The following is an 18,565-nucleotide window of genomic DNA, read 5'->3' as shown; positions in this document are numbered from 1 at the left end:
ATTTTTTTCCCATGAAATAATTCCACCTAAAGCTTCATCAACATAAGATAAAAGTACAACAAAAGGTAACATTAGAAATGGCTTAAGTATCTCATTTAAAAATGTGGGGAAAGAGAAACTATTTCAAAGAGAAAGTTCAGGATTAAAACATCTGGGGTTTTTGTTTTTTGTTTTCTTTTGCAGTTGTAAAATTTAGGTTTTTACTGCTAGGCAGTGTGAGTGCATATGTGTATTGATGCTCTGAAGATGCTTACAGCCTAGTTGGGGAGGAAAGGACATAAAATACATTTGTAGTTGTGACAGAATATTAATTACTCTTAATTACAAAGCAAAGTACTTTCCAATTTTATGGCAAGAATATCACTAAATATTGTGCCCTTTACTTCTTACTACATCATCTTATTAAAACGCTCTCTTGGAACTTATATTTTAAATATCTGGTGTTTCAGTAATGACTTACTTGCAAGTTAATTGAATGTTTCTTTTGTGAACCTCTACCTGAAGTTGGCATATTTTTGTATTCTTGAAATTTAGTTTACCAAATTGATTGTTTTTTTTTTCTTTGTGTGAGTTTTCAATGAAATTTATCATTGTAGATTCTTTTTTAGCTTGTTTTTGGTTAGCTTATATACCACAGTAGTTATTTCAATATAGGTGGAATAGAGTGAAAGTAAAGTAAATGTTTTAAATTTGTATTACGTCTAAAGATTTGTATGTGGATGTCATATTTATTTAAATGTGCATACTGAGCTATATATAAATTTTATTTATAAATTTTGTAACATGAAACAGTTTGATTTATAACATTTGCAGAAGTTCCTGTATGCTGTCAAATAAATACAACTAATTTGTAAAATAATTGCATTTTATATTCAGTTCACATTTAATTGTTAATGAGTTCTTTAGAATTGATATGTGGGTGAATGAAAAAATTTACATTAAAATCATTCAAGCATTTTTCCATTTATTTTTGTAGTATGCATACTTTAGAAAATGACTTATAAATGTTTCCATCATCACAGAAACAGCAGCTGCTATATTTTCATTTTTGCTTGTCACTAAATTAATAAGGCAGTAATAACTAAGAAGCATGAAATCAGAATGTCTCAGTTTTAATCAGCACATAAATTGGGAGCATTTCTCCACCATAAAGGCAGCTACTGTTTCAGTTAATGCTTATTGTGTTAGAATACGTAACAGTGAAGTAGATGCACGACTTGTGTATGTATAGTTAAGCCAGCGTTTTTCTGTGTATTATGGGGAATAGCAAAATCTACATCACAAATTTTGACACATTACAGCTGAAGGAAGAGGAACACCTTCCAAGACAAAACAGTCTTCATGGGGGAAAAATGACGCTTGTCCAGCAGTTTGCTTCTTGTGATTGAACTGAACCTGTAAGGATTCATGGATAAAATGAACAGGAATAGATCTGAATAAAGCAAATCTGCATAAATGGTAACCAGTAGCTCTACTTTTATTTTTTATGTTGCTTAACTGTTTTATTTGAAGGAAACCTGTGTGATTTAAAAAGTTATAGCTTTTGCAACTTTATTACTGGTTATATACATTTGGCCATTATAATGTGCAAGCAATTGGAAAAAAAAAACGTCAAGTAAATGCTTGTTTTTATAGTAGTTTGTTCTTGTTAAAAATGTTCATATGATAATGTCTGTAAACAGCACCACTTTGATTACAATAGATGTAGTGTTGTAATAAACTGTTTAATGGGGCTGATGTGTAAAGCTGTTCAAGTTATTTGATGTTTACACCTCAGGGAAAGTCTTGTGTTCAGCAATATCTAAAGATAATGTTACTATGACATTTATACTGTCCTTTAAAAAAGCATTGCAATAGCGTTTTTGGATATGCACCAATCTAATCTTGCGTTCAGTGAATTAAACATACTAATTAAGTGTCTCTTGCCCTTGATTTTGATATTAGAATAGGTGATTACATGGATATTTAATATTTCTATATTCTGCTTTTCTAGCTGTTTTTACCTAGTTAGCTTGTGATTTTGCTGAATGGTATGTAAACTTGTAAAATTTCACAGACGTAGCAATCCAGTCAATGTGTTAGGGGTCAAAAAAAATTTTGTGGTTTTAACATTTTAGTAAAAACCCATACGTTATTTGCTACAGTAATGCAGCTTAATTACAACACAGATGTACTGAAACGCTTAATTGTAAACTGCTAGCATTGAAGAAATATTTTGACAATTCTGATTGGATGCGGCAGTTATTTGCTGTTTTATATTAATAGTGCTTATGGTTTATTTTTGAAGCCATAGGCAGTGTAAATACAGCCGTGCAGCAGACAAATGGGAGTAAGGAGAGCATTAGTTTTATTTTCTGGTTACTATAGATTTTGGAAGGCCGTGATGCTTACTAATACCGAGTTGTAATCTCCTGTATGTGTAATGGGTGATAATAGGTGTACCCTGTCACCAGTTCAAGGACTCTTACGTGTATTCATGCAACCTTCTGATTCATGCTAGAGTTACTTAATCAAAGATCTTTTTCAAATCTGCCTTGCATATAGACCCACATTAAAAGCACTTGGCTGGCATGTGTTCTTAATTACAAAATTAGCATAGGCAGGGTGACAACTTGATTAGATACTTTTATAGGAAGGTCATTCCGAATCACTATTTCAGAAATTTGAGTTGAAATCCTAGGCAAGTTTAATTTGTTTTTGATCTGATTATCTTTTGAGTGATCTGATAATACACATTGGTTTTTTAAAAATACAGCCAAATTTTAGGGCAATGCTTAAAAGTATTTAGTTACCCTGAATATTATGTCATTTGCAACTTACAGAAGCCCTCCAGAGATTTGCAGTGCAGTACTTCCCTTCCGTTTTGTCCACTATCACACTAGTTCTTACAAAATTAGCTATTTCAAGTTATTCCTATTATTGCCAGTTTTATTTTAAAACATTTTGTGATTAGAGTATTTGTGCATGGGATCACTGGCGTTTATCAGAACTGTTTGCTCTCAGAAAAATTTTTCAAGTGTTCTGTCTTGTTGAAAATGCAGTTGCCTTTTTAACATTATTTGAGAATTGAATCAAAATCAGTTTTCTTGTTTTGTATGTAGGTGTTTTGTCATTCGTTAGCTTTTTTATATTTTAATCACAATGCCCTAATGTGAAGAAGTATGGACATAAATATATTACAAGGGAAATTAGTTAATAGTAAGCTTAAAAGGTAAGTAAATGTCCATGAGAATAAGATACTTTCTGACATTTTAAAAATGGAATTCTAAAAATCTAACCGCTTGAACTTGAGATGAAACTGGAAATTTTGTACTAATTAAATCATTTCTCTTTCCGTGGTTTTTTTTTTCTTTTTGGTTTTTTTTTTTTTTTTTTTTTTGGTTTTTTTTTTATCAGTGGAACCCTTTAATTGCTCATTCTATATATCACTCTTCTCCCTATGTGGCTGATTTCATTACATAACTTTTGTTGCAGACAATGTGAGTGTCCTAGAATTGTTTGCTGCTAGTCCGTTATTTTTAAATGTTGTCAGAAGGAAATGCCTTTTGGTTTGTCCATTAATTTTTATGGTCATCTTCTACCTGATAATACACGAATGTATAGCACTAAAGGTGAAAATTGCAAGCCTTGTTTTATTCTTCTTATCCCTCTGTCATTTTTGAGCTAATGTTATTTGAAAACTCTTTCTTTCTTTTTTTTAACATGCAAAAACAATCCAAAGAGATAAATCATTACATAGACACCAAAAAAAAAAAAAGAGAAAGAGAGTTTCAGAGACCTTTTCATTTCTTTTTACTAATAATTGTAGTGGACACGAAAACAAATTTGAGTTTAACTGTAAACCATAGGCATTTATTAGTGCTATGCGGTCACATTCCTTTCAGCCAGTAGTTACGAATGAGTGATGCAGCACCTCTGTGTTATTGCTTCTGAAGCAACACTTTGAATTGATTTTGCTGCTTATAGCTAAAGGATATATGTTTTGGAAAGGATATTCCAATGTAAATTTGGAAGTGTTTATTTTGTCAGTTTTCATAGACAAGATTTGGAGTAAGTTGCAGTGGCTGTTGATCATAGTTTAGCCCATTTAATGGCCCCTTTACCTAGAATATTTTTAAGCAGTTAACTACAATTTGGAGTTCACAGATAACTTATGGATTGTAGCTTAAGGTATTATTTTCATTTAATTCTCCTGTGGAGAATACTGCTTTGTTTTTTACTAGTTTAAGGTCAGTTCTTAAAATAAACACGGGATTTTAATGAATGTTGTATAACATTTTATAGTGAAAGGGGAAAATTGTTGGAAGGGTAAAGACTTTCTCTTTCCCTTATGTATTTAAATGTGCCAATAACCTAAATACATACTGTTTTATACAATGAAATGCTACTATGAGACTTTCTGTTGGAGTGCTCTCAACATTTTGGTTTTCATACCTGAATGATCATTGCATTTTCTGTATTTTATAAGATGGCTTCAATTTTGTGTTTTAAGCTTCAGCCTGTTATTTTAAGAGGAAGTTTATGTTCTGATTCTTTACTGAGTATACAGTATTGAGAGTCTTACTGTTTTACAGATAACTGCCTTTTAAATTTTATTCATTAAGTTCATTTGCATCCCATAGCCGTCTGTAAATGTTTCCAGCAGTTGTATGTACTTAAATGCACGCTTCTCCATTGTACATATTAGATGTTTTTGTGCTAAAATATATTAAGTGGGATTTTTGTAGCAAAGCATTCTATTTTTCTGTTCTTACTCTGTGTGTGTGTTGTTTTTTTTACATTAACCTTCAGTTTAAACACTGGAGTATTTATTTCATTTTTTTAGCAACTTGACTCTTAGAAGCCTTAGACTAATTTTTTAATAAATATTCAACCAAAAATTATAAATTTCCTAAGATGTGGCCTTACATATAGCATTCCTTGTGTTTGTAATGTGAGATTTTTGACTAGAGAAATCAAAAGATTCTGGATTAAAGTTTCCTTGTAAGTTGAAATAGAAAATGTGTTAAAATGTCTAGGCTTCTGGGAGGAAGTTCTTACATTCTTCTTTCTTGGCATTAGAAAGAAGCAATATGAATTTTTACAAATATTCAAGCAATTGTATCCAGTTTAGATTGATTTAGGTTTGTCTTAACCAATGTTTCTTTAAAATTTCAGGTTGTTGGCATTCACTCTGAGTATGCAGCTACTGTGGTTTTTGTATGGGACATATAAACACTTGGTTAGGTATAGACAGATTTTAATGTTTTAAAGACTTCCTGCTATATTAACGTATTATAAAAGGAGTCTTAAAATATTAGGTAGCATTTAATTGAAGTCACACAAATCCTGAAATGGTATCAGCGGATAGTAAATACTACAAAAAGTTTTTCATGTGCGAGCATCCTAAAATTCTGCCATGGGTGTAAATGTTCTGCATTAATTTCATAATTGGACAGACCCTGCATTTAGTAAAAACACTTCATTTTGAAGGTGTTTTCTTTTTGTCACACTGTTACTTCATAACACTTTTCAGCATTCTGTAAGTTAAATTATTTTAAAAGACAATGGTGAATTCGTGTTTATTTTTTTACTTTGAAAATTGTAGTACTCAGGTGGTATTTAATGGGAAAGGATCCTTGGGGTAAATCATAATGTATTCTAAGGAATGCATCTATAACATTGATGACTTTAGCCTTAAAAAAAGGTCTATTCTTACTCTTATTCCTCTTCATCCCATGGTATATTAGCAAAGTAGTTTACAGCCTTGTACAGCCTTACAAAGTTGTTTTACAATTTTTAATGGAAAGCCCTTAACAAAAAAATTGTATCATATTACCAGTATCCATGAATTAACTAAATCACGGTTTGTAAATAATTTGTCTAATACCAGAAGGCCAAAGAAAGTCTTAAAATTTTATCTATTGACTCTGGTGACTTCACAATAAGATTTCTGTGCAAAAGGTAAGGTGATATTTGATCAAATAGACATCTTTTTGGTGTCCATGAGAACTAGACTTCCATATTAGCTTCTATTAAAAAGCTCATTCCATTTTATTAAAATGTTTGTAATTGCAATTTTGTGTTTAATGTTTACTTTGTCTTTTCTTTCTTTAGCATTTAGGTGACTGTTCAGCAGTTTGCTATATGGCCATTGTTGGCCCTAAACTGCATTAGTAACAAGCATGGTATTTATCTTGTATTGAAAATAAAACACAGTTTTGATAATACTTTACAGTTTGTCCTTTTTATTTGGCTCATAATTTAACCATTGTGTATGCTATGAATAATTCTTGTCTGTTCATAACATACAGTATAACAGAAATTGGACTGTTGTCTGTGTTTATTCTTTAAGCCGGCCTCCTAACCAGTGGTTGTTTTCTTCTGTATTGAATGTTGATGGTCTTTAAAGCAGATGATATCTAGCTTAAAATTAGGCTTAAAACATAAAAACAGCTCTAGGCTGTTTTATTCTCAAACCTTAGGTTCAGAAAACATTTGTTTAGTTTTAGAGAATTATTAATCTTAGTAGACTTGAATCAAGGAAAAATATTTCTAGATGACAGCAAAGATATTTCACCTGCTAGCTTAGAAACAGCACAGAGTACTTTCAAAACAGTAACAGATTGTGATTTCAGTAAGGATTTGTATGCCAGCTATTATAATCAGGCCCAGGATTTCTCACCTGTAGGCTTCAAAGTATGGTGAAGGTAACAAGTCTGTAAACAGTAATAACCATATGAGAAATAATAAGTTCTTAACTATTCCTAGGACCCTTTTCCATGCCCCACTAAAATTGTGGTTCAGGCTTTGTTTCCCTTACTCTGTTACATGTTTACATTTTGAAGAAGATTGGATTCGTTGATCCACCTTTCACTGAGTTCATTGAGACTCCTGCAGAGAGTATTTGAAAGATTACTAGGAACTTTTTTTTTAACCAGATGCCATACAAGACTCCATAGCAGTCAGTCAAGGCCTGATGTAGTGAAAGATGGACTTTTTTATGAAGGATTGATAGAATTTATCCGGTCTCCTAGTTTGATTACCTAATCATTACCGTGAAACAAGAAATGTTATTAGAAATGGTTTCCGATGCTTCTTGTTCCCATCTTGTCTCTCTTTTATATTTCACTAACAGAGCTGTTGGATTTTTATGTTATAACAGTTCCTGTCAGCTGCTGTTGTCTATGCCCGATAAGGGAAAACTATACATGATCTTAACTTTAAAAAATACGTATTCGGGGACGCCTGGGTGGCTCAGTTGGTTAAGCAGCTGCCTTCAGCTCAGGTCATGATCCCAGCGTCCTGGGATCGAGTCCCACGTCGGGCTCCTTGCTCGGCAGGGAGCCTGCTTCTCCCTCTGCCTCTGCCTCTGCCTGCCTCTCTGTCTGCCTGTGCTCGCTCTCTCTCCCTCTCTCTCTCACAAGTAAATAAATAAAATCTTTTTAAAAAAAAATACGTATTCGGCTTTATAGAAAACTTTAGGAAATAGAGTTTACTTCCTTAATGATAACACTGAGACTTGAAGAACAAATAAGACTTGGTGAAGAGAGAAAGGACGTACCTTCTAGTGAGAGACCATTGCATAAAAGGGCTTTTGTGTCAGGAGGGAGTGTATTAATAGGAATTGGAAGAATGCCAGTTTGACTGAAGTGGGTAGTGAGAAACATTGGCCTATATGGGTTTTAAGAAAGGGCAAAAGCCAAGACTGGGGCTTGTAAATCACATAAAAGATTGTCCCAAGAATGAATGAGGTGAAATCATCCAAGTATGTGAAGGGTTGATTGTTAGCATTTCAAAAAACTTAACTGGCTGTAAGTTTAAGTCAGGAAAAGAATAAGGTAAGCCAGTGAAACTATTACAGAAGTCTTTGACTATAGGGAGATAGGATAATAGAGATAAAGAATCTAAGTTGATTTAGTGAAAGACTTAGGAAGCTAAATTGCAAACATCTAGTAAGTTTGGGTATGAGGTGAGAAAGGATGGCTTTTAGACCTTATGTAATGGTATACCATTCCCCAACTCGGGAAATTTTGGGGGGAAAATGTGGAGATAGTGTGAATTTTGTGCCTTTGAGAGTCAAGAAATGACTAGGTAGTGACTAGTTATATGGCTTTGGAGTTTTGAAGATGGGGGTTAAAATCATAACTTGGTAGTAACAGTTAAAATAGAAAAGAAACCATCAAAACATGGGGAGGCAGGAGAAGTGAGAAGTCTAGTATAACTTCCAGGCTTTTGGTTTGGGATTCTATGCTCATTTATCAGTATTATGAGAAGAAATAGCTTTGGAGACTTTTTGTTTAGTTTTGCTTTAAAGTAAGCTCTCTGCCCAACATGGGGCTTACACTCATGACCTCGTCATCAGGACTGCATTCTTTATCGAATGAGCCAGCCCAGTGCCCAGAGAGGAAGTAGCTTGACGTTAGAAGAGAACTCCTTCCTCAGGAGGGGAAATGTAGATCGATAAAAATATATGGAGGTTTGTGAGCTGAAGGTAGGTGGTAGTCTTAAGATGTTCATCTAGTGACTTTAAAACAGTTGAGGGCATTGTGGTTTGGTGGTTTTTTTAAGTTTGGGAGAATGAACTGAAGTTTGATCAGTTTGTTGGGACTTGGTTAGTCTAGCTGTAAGAGACTCCCGTTTTTGTGGTGGCAGTCCACTTCACACATTCAGTCACTTGGAAGGTAGGTAGATCAAGCTCCCAAATGGGGACGGCATTAATACTTGTCATCACTTTCGTATTTAAGGTTGTCAACCCACCTGCAGAAAAGTCACCCACGGCCTCTTGATAGCCTGTAGTTTTGCTGGTGGGGGAGGGATGACAACAGCATTTTTTTAAATTGCTGTTGTACCTATTCTCTCAGTTTCTTAAATCATCCGAAAGACAGTATTCTCCTTTATCAAGTGAGCCAGTAGGCTCTGAAGAGTTAGAGGACTCCTAGCAGAATGCTGAGTCAAAGTTAGAATGTGTTAGTGATTCCAAGTCTGCTTTTTTTAGTTACTTGCTGAATGTCATCAAACTAAGCCCCCCCCAGTCCCACACTGTAAGTGCTAACTTAAGCTTTATTGATACCTGAATTGTAAGAATTTATGAATATATTACTTTAAAATGTTACACTTCCACAAATAAAGAGCTGCCTACTCTGCACAAGATACTGTGCTGGATACTTCTGTGTTAGGCCTTAGTAACTTAGTGGTATATATATTTTTTAAAACTTGGCTGCCTGTGTGGGTTCTGCCTCCATCATAATTACTATAGCTATCCTATTAGATATAAGAGAGATGCATATATTTGTGAAAGGTTAACATTCTGGACAATTTGGACATTGAGAAGTTGGGCTTCACCCTTGTACAGTATAGAAACTTGGATACAAACCACTGTGTACCACTTTAGTTTTTTTCATCTCCCAAACTGTCTAAATCATTTTACATTATTTCCTCTTAAGATTTCCCCAGCTAGGGGGGTGGGTTGGATGGGGAATCACCTTAAATGAAAACACAAAATGGCAAAAAATCTACTGAAGCATCTAACTTATCCCAAGAACATGCTCCGTATATTAGAAGGTGATTTGCAGAATGTGAAGACTAGAGGTAATCATTACTCAATGTATTTGAGTAACCGTGATGGCCGGCTTTTCAGTTAATACTAAGTTAATAGTATATCCTTGGTAAACACCTGTCTGTTCAAGTTATTTTTATGCAACCCGGAAATTATTTCAGAATTGCTGGCAGCCATTCTACCCCAAATGTATAAATTTATGCGGCTCCTGGGTAGCTCAGTCGGTTAAGCATCTGACTTTGGCTTGGGTCATGATCTCAGGGTCCTGAGTCAGGACCTCCCTCTCTCTGCCTCTCCCCCAACTTGTGCATGTGTGCTTTCCCTTTCAAATTAAATACTAAAAACCACAAACTAATCATAAAGGTAAAAAATGGGTAATTGGACCATAGTAAAACTTAAACCTCTAAAAAATGTGTAAACTTAAGCTGTTTAATATTTCACATTACTTGTGAACATGCTGTGTATATCTGTGTGTACTAGGAGACTGCCTGTCTAAAGCTTATTGCAATCTGTTCTGTGTTGTCCCTGATTTTCTACATGATAGTATATAAATGGACACGAAACAGAGGATACAAATAAATGGCACAACTTCCCTCATTTCGAGGACACCCAGGCAGTAATCTGTCTAAAGTTACCTTCTATCAGTTGTTACCCCTGTTTATGTAAATACTGAGAATGGAGCATGCCCCCGTATCAGTTAACGTAAGTAGGCAGATAAAGTAGAGAGTTAAAAATGAAGATTTTAGGGACGCCTAGGTGGCTCAGTTGGTTAAGCGACTGCCTTCGGCTCGGTTCATGATCCCAGCGTCCTGGGATCGAGTCCCACATCAGGCTCCTTGCGCAGCAGGGAACCTTCTCCCTCTGCTTCTGCCTGCCATTCTGTCTGCCTGTGCTCGCTCTCTCCCTCTCTCTCTCTGATAAATAAAATCTTTTTTTAAAAATGAAGATTTTAAATTTTACTTTTCCCTACATCCTTAGTCTCCTTTGCTGTTTTTCTTCCCTAGATCTTTAATTTGGGGTACTCTGAGGAGGCTTAGCCTCCCTGCATGTCTTGGTGCTCTTTTCCTGTCTCTTAGCTTTAGGTGTTAATATGCTCAGTTTCTAAGTTTATATTTCCAATTCAGACCTTTTCCCCAGATTGTCTGCTAGACACCTTAAGTATCTAATAGGCACATTAAGCAGCATGCTGAGCTCTTCATCCTCTCACACTCCCCCACCATCTGCTAAGCCCAGTCTTTCTCAGTAGGCAATACCCAGTACCTTCATTTCAATTGCTTAGATGCAAACTTTGAAATTACTCTTGGCTTCAACACCTCACATCCAATACATCAGGAAATCTTTTTTTGTTGTTAATCATCAGAAAATACCTAGAATCTGGCCACTTGCTATTTCCATGACTTTGATCATTTGCCTGTTAAATTACTGCAATAGGAGCGCCTGGGTGGCTCTGGCCGTTGAGCATCTGCCTTTGGCACAGGTCATGATCTCTGGGTTCTGGGACCGAGCCCCATGTTGGGCTCTCTGATCAGCAGGGAGCCTACTTCTCCCACCCCTCTGGCCCTCCCCTCTGCTCTCTCGAAAAACAAAAACAAACAAACCCACCTTTTTTTTTTTTTTTTAAAGATTTTATTTATTTGACAGAGATCACAGGTAGGCAGAGAGAGGAAGGGAAGCAGGCTCCCTGCTGAGTAGAGATAGACGCGGGGCTCGATCCCAGGACTCTGGGATCATGACCTGAGCCTAAGGCAGAGGCTTTAACCCATTGAGCCACTCAGGCGCCCCCAAAACCACCTTTTTAAAAAAATAGATTCCTGCAATAATTCCTATAGTTCTCCCCATTTTCTGCTCTTGCCTTCCTACAGTCTTTTCAACACAACTGTCAGGGGTTTTTTTGGTTTTTGGTTTTTTTATCCTATCTCTTCAAAATCCTGCAGTGGCTACACATTTCTATCAGGAAAGCTCCTGTCTTGAAAAGGTTTCTCCATAATTTGGCGCCTAAATGTCACCTCTCTGACCACATCTCCCAAAACCACTCTTCCCTCTCCCTGCTGATTACTTTCTAGTCATTCTGACCTTGTGTTGTGTTTTGTTTTGTTTTCAAACAGGCCAGACATGCTTCTGCCTCTCACCCTTGCAGGGCCATTTCCCCTGCTTAGAATGCTTTGGATATCTACATGACAATGTCATCTTAATGAGGTTTATTTTCACCTTTCTGTTGAAGGGTGAAAGAGTCTGCTAACTCCCTTACTCTGCTTTGTTTTCCCAACTGCTTATTAACACAATGTGTACTATACTCCCTAACACAATGTATGGTATGTTTGTTGTCTCTTAGAATATACAGGCCCGTGACTTGTTTCGTTTCGTTTTTTGGTTTTTTTTTAAGATTTTATTTATTACTTATTTGACAGAGATCACAAGTAGGCAGAGAGGCAGGCAGAGAGAGAGGAAGGGAAGCAGGCTTGCTGCTGAGCAGAGTCCAGGACCCTGGGATCATGACCTGAGCCAGAAGGCAGAGGTTTTAACCCACTGAGCCACCCAGGTGCCCCGACTTGCTTATTTTCTAAGTCCTAAGTTACTACATCAGCGTGTGCCACATACATGTTCATTAAATGAATGAGTGAATGTCTTCTAAATTTGTAGCTCTACCACATCATCTTGTTAAGCTAATGGTATACAGGTATTCCTGAAAACAGGCACTGTTTTCAAAAGTTTGCATTTATGTCACTTCTATGAAATTTTACGAAAGTTAGTGCCTTGTTCTTGCTAAGCAAGAGAAAAGAGGATTTTTGGCTTTTATGGGAAAAGGCAAAAAGTAAAAGTCGTGTCAAGCACTTTTTTGACCACCAGCTGTTACAGAGGCTGTGTGGACCCTGAGCAGTGAATGGCATTACCAGGCTCCTTCCTTGGAAACCACTCAGCGTCAAACCACCATAGCTTTGCACTGTGAGCATCTGAGCTTTATCTTGATTTATTTTGTACACCCCTTAGCAAAATGTGTCCTAACATATTAGAAAAGCCTGAGCTTATTTTTGGGGTCTGCTTTTGGTTGGCAGGGAAACCTGTAACAAGTTTTAAGAGCTAATTCATGAGCATCTTTTAAGTGGTAAAACATGTTTAAAATGTCATTTTAACCATTTTAAAACATATATTTCAGTGGCAGTAAATACATTCACAATGTGCAACCATCACCACCATACCTTTCCAGAACTGTTGGATCATCCCAAGCAAACACTGTACCCATTGAACAATAACTCCCCATTCCTACTTCACCCCCAGTCCTTGACAACCTCTCCCGTACTTCCTGTCTATCAGTTTGCCTATTCTAGGTACCTCATACAAGTGGAGTCATACACTATGTGGTCTTGTGTGACTGGTATATTTCACTTAGCATAATATTTTCAGGGTTCATCCAGGGTGTAACATGTATCAGAATTTGATTTTAATGGGTGACTGATCCATTGTATGTATATACCACCTTTCATCCATTCATCTGTTCGTGGGCATTATTAGGGTTTTTCCATGTTTTGGATTTGGTGAATAATGCTGCTGTGAACATTAGTGTGTAAGTATGAGTCCTGCTTGCAATTCTTTGGGGTATATACCTAGCAGTGGAATTGCTGAATCAGATGTGCTGATTCTGTTGAGCCCCAAAGACTTTCCCATAGCAGGTGCATCGTTTTATATGCCCACTAGCAATGCATAAGGATTTCAGTTTCTCCACACCCTGACCAACACTTACTTTTCGTTTTTCTGATGGTAGCCGTCTTAATGGATATGAAGTGGTGTCATTGTCAACTGAGATTTTTAAAGTGAGTCTTCTTTATTGAGTCTTTCCAAAATATTAAGCTTAGTTTTCATTGAACCAATTCTATTTACACTCACTTCACTGATTTATATAATAGCCATGAAATCACAAGAAAACAGTACTAATGACATAGTTTAAGAGCAAACACAACAGAATAGTAAGAGCAGAAGTTCTTGGGCAACTGGCTGGCTCAGTAGGAGGAACATGTGACTCTCAATCTTGGGATCACAAGCCGGAGCCCTGTGTTTTACAGAGAAAATATACAGGTAGGTTATATGGGGGCCACTTGAGTGCTAACACAGTATCAACATTTTCTTATTTAATGGTCTAAAAACTACTAAAAACATGGTCTATAGCCCACCAATGTGAGCATCACAGGAGTGGAGAACTTGTTAACGACTGCTGAATCAGAGCCTCCATCCCAGACTTAGGGAATCAGAATTTGCTTTGGGACAAGATGCGCAAGTGACTTACATACAATAATGATCAACATATTGGGGTTTTAAACTTTTAGTGGCTACCTGGTATTTCAACTTAGAGTTTTAATCAGTTCTTGTCATTGGGTATTCAGGTTATTTCACTTGATTTTTGACTAGTATGAAGGACAGACATGGCAGTGAATATCCTTGTAAATAAATCTAAATATATATCTCTGTTTTCCAAAAAGTAGTTTCTTAGAATGCTTGATTAAATGAATATGAACATTTGAGGTTTTTTGACACATGATGTTGCCCTCTCATTTACCTTCACCCCAGCTGTATGTGAAAAATCACATTTTCCCACATACTTTGTAATAATGGTTTAAAATATATATATTTATTTTGGAGGTGAAAACTTATTTTTAAATATCTTGTGATTTTTATAATGACTTAAATAGCATAAATGTCTCCATATTTTAAAATATTTTAAACTGAAAAATATTTTAAAAGTTTAGTATGCTGCCATCTAGTGATAGCTTTATGTAAGGAAAGGGTAAGTCATGATTGAGTAATTGAGTTCAGTGTATACATCAGCCCCAAACTAATATGACTAGTAAAGAGCAGACACAAGAACTGAAAGATCCAAGCCAAGTTCCAGTATCAAGAAATATCTGAAAGATTCTTTTCTAATCCTGTATCTCTGGTAAGTCACAGCAGTCTAGTCAAACCAGAATGAGGTAGTAAAAATAATACCCTGATTTTTCTGATGGATTTCGGTTATAAAACCAGTTAGTAAACTAATAAAATCTTTTTCATGTCCATCCCTACACTGAAAATATTTCTGAATTTGCTCAATGCATACAGTTAAGTCATTGGAAGGGAAGATATTTTATACCTGCAAATTTTGTACTTCTACAGATTCTGTTACTTTAATTAAAGAATATATTTAATGTTTCTTTGAAGAAGTATAGTTTCCTAATGTCATTCTAAACAGAATTCTCATGGTAGGTTTAACAGTAGACTTACCTTTATTTGGTTACATAATACCGTTTTGTTTTGTTTTTTAAACCCAGTCCTTTGGACTTGAAGTCTCTTCCCCCCCCCAAAGATTTTATTTATTTATTTATTTGACAGACAGAGATCACAAGTAGGCAGAGAGTCAGTCAGAGAGAGAGAGGGAGAAGCAGGCTCCCCGCTGGGCAGAGAGCCTGATGTGGGGCTCTATCCCAGGACCCTGGGATCATGACCTGAGCCAACGGTAGAGGCCCTAACCTGCTGAGCCACCCAGGCGCCCCAATACTGTTTTTGTTTTTAACCCTAGGTGAAAGCCTATCTTTTTTAGAATTTGAGTGCCTGTTCTCTGCTAAGTATGGGATTCAGGAATGAGTTATAAACCAAGGAATATTCCTTCTGTTTTTGTGAGCCAGGAAATAGAATGATTTCTATTCAATGAATATTCAAAGTTACTGCAATGTGCAAAATACCTTGAACATAAAAAAAGCAATGTGCTGTCTGGAAAAAAAGAGTTGATGAGACTAATATATGCTGGCCACTTCCCATGTGTTATTTCATATAAGTGTCAAAACAGTATTATTGGGGTTCCTCATTTTATAGACAAGGAAACAAATTTAGAAAGATTAGGTAGCAAAGCAGTGATCTCCTCCACCATGGAGTCAGAGGAGCCACCCTAGAGAATGTACTAGTGGGTCTCGTTAGTGGTCATTATTTCCAGGTGATAGGAGATGACATGAAAGACTGAAGTTAAATTATTAGAATTAATAGGTTAGCAAGCTCTGTGAACACAAAATACAGAAATTCGATGTAAAGAGCTAGTATTAAATTTAATCAAAGATGTGAAAGCCCTCTTTTGGAGAGTTTTAAACCTTTACTGGAAGACATTAATTTAGATCCAAATTAATGGACATACCATGTTCATGAATAAAAAGTATTATAAATTTGACAGTTCCCCCAAACTGATCTAGCATTAGTACAAATTCAATTAAAATTCCAAGAGGTTTCTTTCTTTTTGTTTTTGAACTGGATAACCTGTTTCTCAGCCTTATGTGGAAATTAAAGGCAGATGATGAACAACAATGAGGTGTGGGAAGACGCCCGTCAGTCAAAACTTCTAATAAGAAGAGTGCAGTGTACTAAGTCATAGTGCAAGAATAGATAAACAGACTATGGAACAATATACAGAGGCCAAAACCACATGTATGGAAGCTAGATTTATGCTAGAATGCAAATTACTATGGACTGTTCTAAGAAAAACTAGGATTTTTGCCTAATGCTATATGTAAGTACCAGTTCTAGTTGGATTAAGTGTGGACTGAATCTGAGAGGCAAAGTTAGAAAATACAGGAAATACAAGAAAATCTAGAAAGTAATTTTATGACTGTAGATTAGAATTTCTTAAGGCAAGGTACACATCAAAGGGCAATATTGATAAATGTGAATACATTAAGAACTTCTCATTAGAAGATAACCACAGAATGCAAAGAGAAGCTGCAGTCTGGAAGGACTAGTATCAAGAATATAAAAACCCAGATCTGTAAGAATGACAAAAACCCAACAGAAAAATGGGCAACAGACATGAACTGACATTTCACAGAACATTCCATAAGTATGTGAAATTATTTCTAACTTCATTAGTTATCTAAGAAAAGCATATTAAATTCACAGGTGTCATTTCAATTGAAATATCTGCAAGATAGGCCAAACATGTTTAATTGGTTCTAAGTATTAGCTAGGATGTGATCCAATGAAAAACACTGCTGGAAGGGGTGTTAATTAGTATATCCACTTTGGAAGACAGTTTAGCACTACTTTTTAAATGTGCATATATACATTAGGAAAACTTGAATCTCTGCACTAGGAGGCATATAAACAAAAATGTTTATAGCAACATTTTTTTTTAATTTTTTTTTAAGATTTTATTTATTTATTTGACAGAGAGAAATCACAAGTAGGCAGAGAGAGAGAGAGAGGGAAGCAGGCTCCCTGCTGAGCAGAGAGCCCGATGCGGGACTCGATCCCAGGACCCTGAGATCATGACCTGAGCCGAAGGCAGCGGCTTAACCCACTGAGCCACCCAGGCGCCCCTATAGCAACATTTTTAATAGCAAAAAATGGAACAGCTCAGATGTCCACTGACAATAGATAAATAGGACATTTGTACAATAAAGTACTAAAGCAGTGGGGCTGCAGCAGTGTCCACATTAACCAACCTATGGGAAGAGCCCAGATTCCCACTGACAGATGAATGGATAAAGAAGATGTGGTGTATATATATGTAGTGAAATATTATGCAGCCATCAAAATCTTGCCATTTGCAAAGACATGGATGGAACTAGATGGTATTATGTTAAGCAAAATAGGTCAATCAGAGAAAGACAAATATCATATGTTCTCACAGATATGTGGAATTTAAGACACAAGGCAGAGGATCATAGGGGAGGAGAGGAAAAAAAAATGAAACAAGACAAAACCAGAGATGGAGATAAACCATAAGAGACTTTTAATCTTAGGAAATAAACGGAGGGTTGCTGGAGGGGAGAGGGGTAGGAGGATGGGGTAACTGCATGGTGGACATTGGGGAGGATATGTATTATAATGAGCACTAAGTATTATATAGGACTGATGGATCACAGACCTGTACACCTGAAACAAATATGTTCTACTTAACTGAATTTCAGTTTTTAAAAAATGGGAGAAAAAAAAAAGACCAGATAAGATCAGCAAGAGGGTGATGATAAAGAGAAAAGGTCAGCAAACTGAACTCTACGGTGCTTCTATGGCTAGAAATAGGGAAAATGGAATGATGCAGCAAAGAATACTGAGATGGGGCAGACTGTGAGGTGAGAGAGCCAAAAAAAAAAAAAAAGAAAAAGGGTGAGGGGTCCCCTGAGTGGCTCAGTTGTTAAGCGTCTGCCTTGGGCTCGGGTCATGATCCCAGAGTCCTGGGAAGAGGGGAAAGAAAGAAGGGAGGAACAGAAGAAGGAACAAACAGGAGGGTGTCTCAAGCCAAGTTCCACAAAAGAGAGTGTGAAGTGTGTCACTTGCTACTGAAGGGTTCAATAGGATGAAGACTAAATCGACCATTGGATTTGACAATCCAGAATTCATTGGTGTCTTCGAGTAGTGTGATTTAGAGGAGTGGTGAGCATTAAAAGATGAGTGGAATGAACTTGGAAGGGAGTGGGAGACAAGAAAGGAGATAGTCAATTTTTTTTAAATTTTTTGGTTTTTTTAGAGGAGATAGTCTTGAAAAGAATACTATGAACAGCAAATAAACGGGGAAGTAGTTGGATAGGGATGTTACTAATGGATAGATGTTTGGAGTGTTGCACAAACCAAGTGTCATGATGATTTAGAGTGACCAAGCCCTCTGCACTTGTTTGAAAAGCCCCTTCCCCTGTTGCCTTATATAAACTTGAAGTCCCCAAGAAGTACACAGTTTTGCAAAATAGATATTTTTCAATGAGCTGTTACTGGTCAGGGAATGGCAGAAGAATCTGAAGTTCTAGATTTGTGACCTCTATGAGGCTTCCATCATCCTAACAATGGAGCTTCCCATTTCTCTCACACAGTAAGCTTGTGTCTCATATGGGACTTTGAAGGCATAATGACTTTTACCAGAACTTACTGTACATCTACCTATAAAGAGCCTTTGTTCCCAATAATGTAAGCCCTTGGCAAGGACACAAGCTCACAGTCACTCAAAAGTCTTCCATATTGCAGTCACACTTACACTGTGGAGAAGTTTATTTGCTTCTATGTATGAAAATACTCCTTGTATATATT

At 36.3% G+C, this 18,565-nt stretch overlaps 1 protein-coding gene across 4 annotated transcripts in view; it reads left to right on the top strand.

The window, feature by feature from the left end:
* CPSF6 (cleavage and polyadenylation specific factor 6) overlaps nucleotides 1-6,214 on the top strand; it is a 34,399-nt gene extending 28,185 nt beyond the window's left edge. For all 4 annotated transcript variants that reach the window (XM_044228307.1, XM_044228306.1, XM_044228305.1 and 1 more), the window contains one exon: nucleotides 1,302-6,214. The gene's annotated coding sequence lies outside the window, so the exon portion shown is untranslated. The remainder of the gene's footprint in view (nucleotides 1-1,301) is intronic.
* Nucleotides 6,215-18,565: the final 12,351 nt, after the last annotated feature.

Source organism: Neovison vison, chromosome 12 (genome assembly GCF_020171115.1).
Source record: "Neovison vison isolate M4711 chromosome 12, ASM_NN_V1, whole genome shotgun sequence".
In the NCBI taxonomy this organism is placed as follows: domain Eukaryota; kingdom Metazoa; phylum Chordata; class Mammalia; order Carnivora; family Mustelidae; genus Neogale; species Neogale vison.
This window is presented reverse-complemented; position numbering and strand designations above follow the sequence as displayed.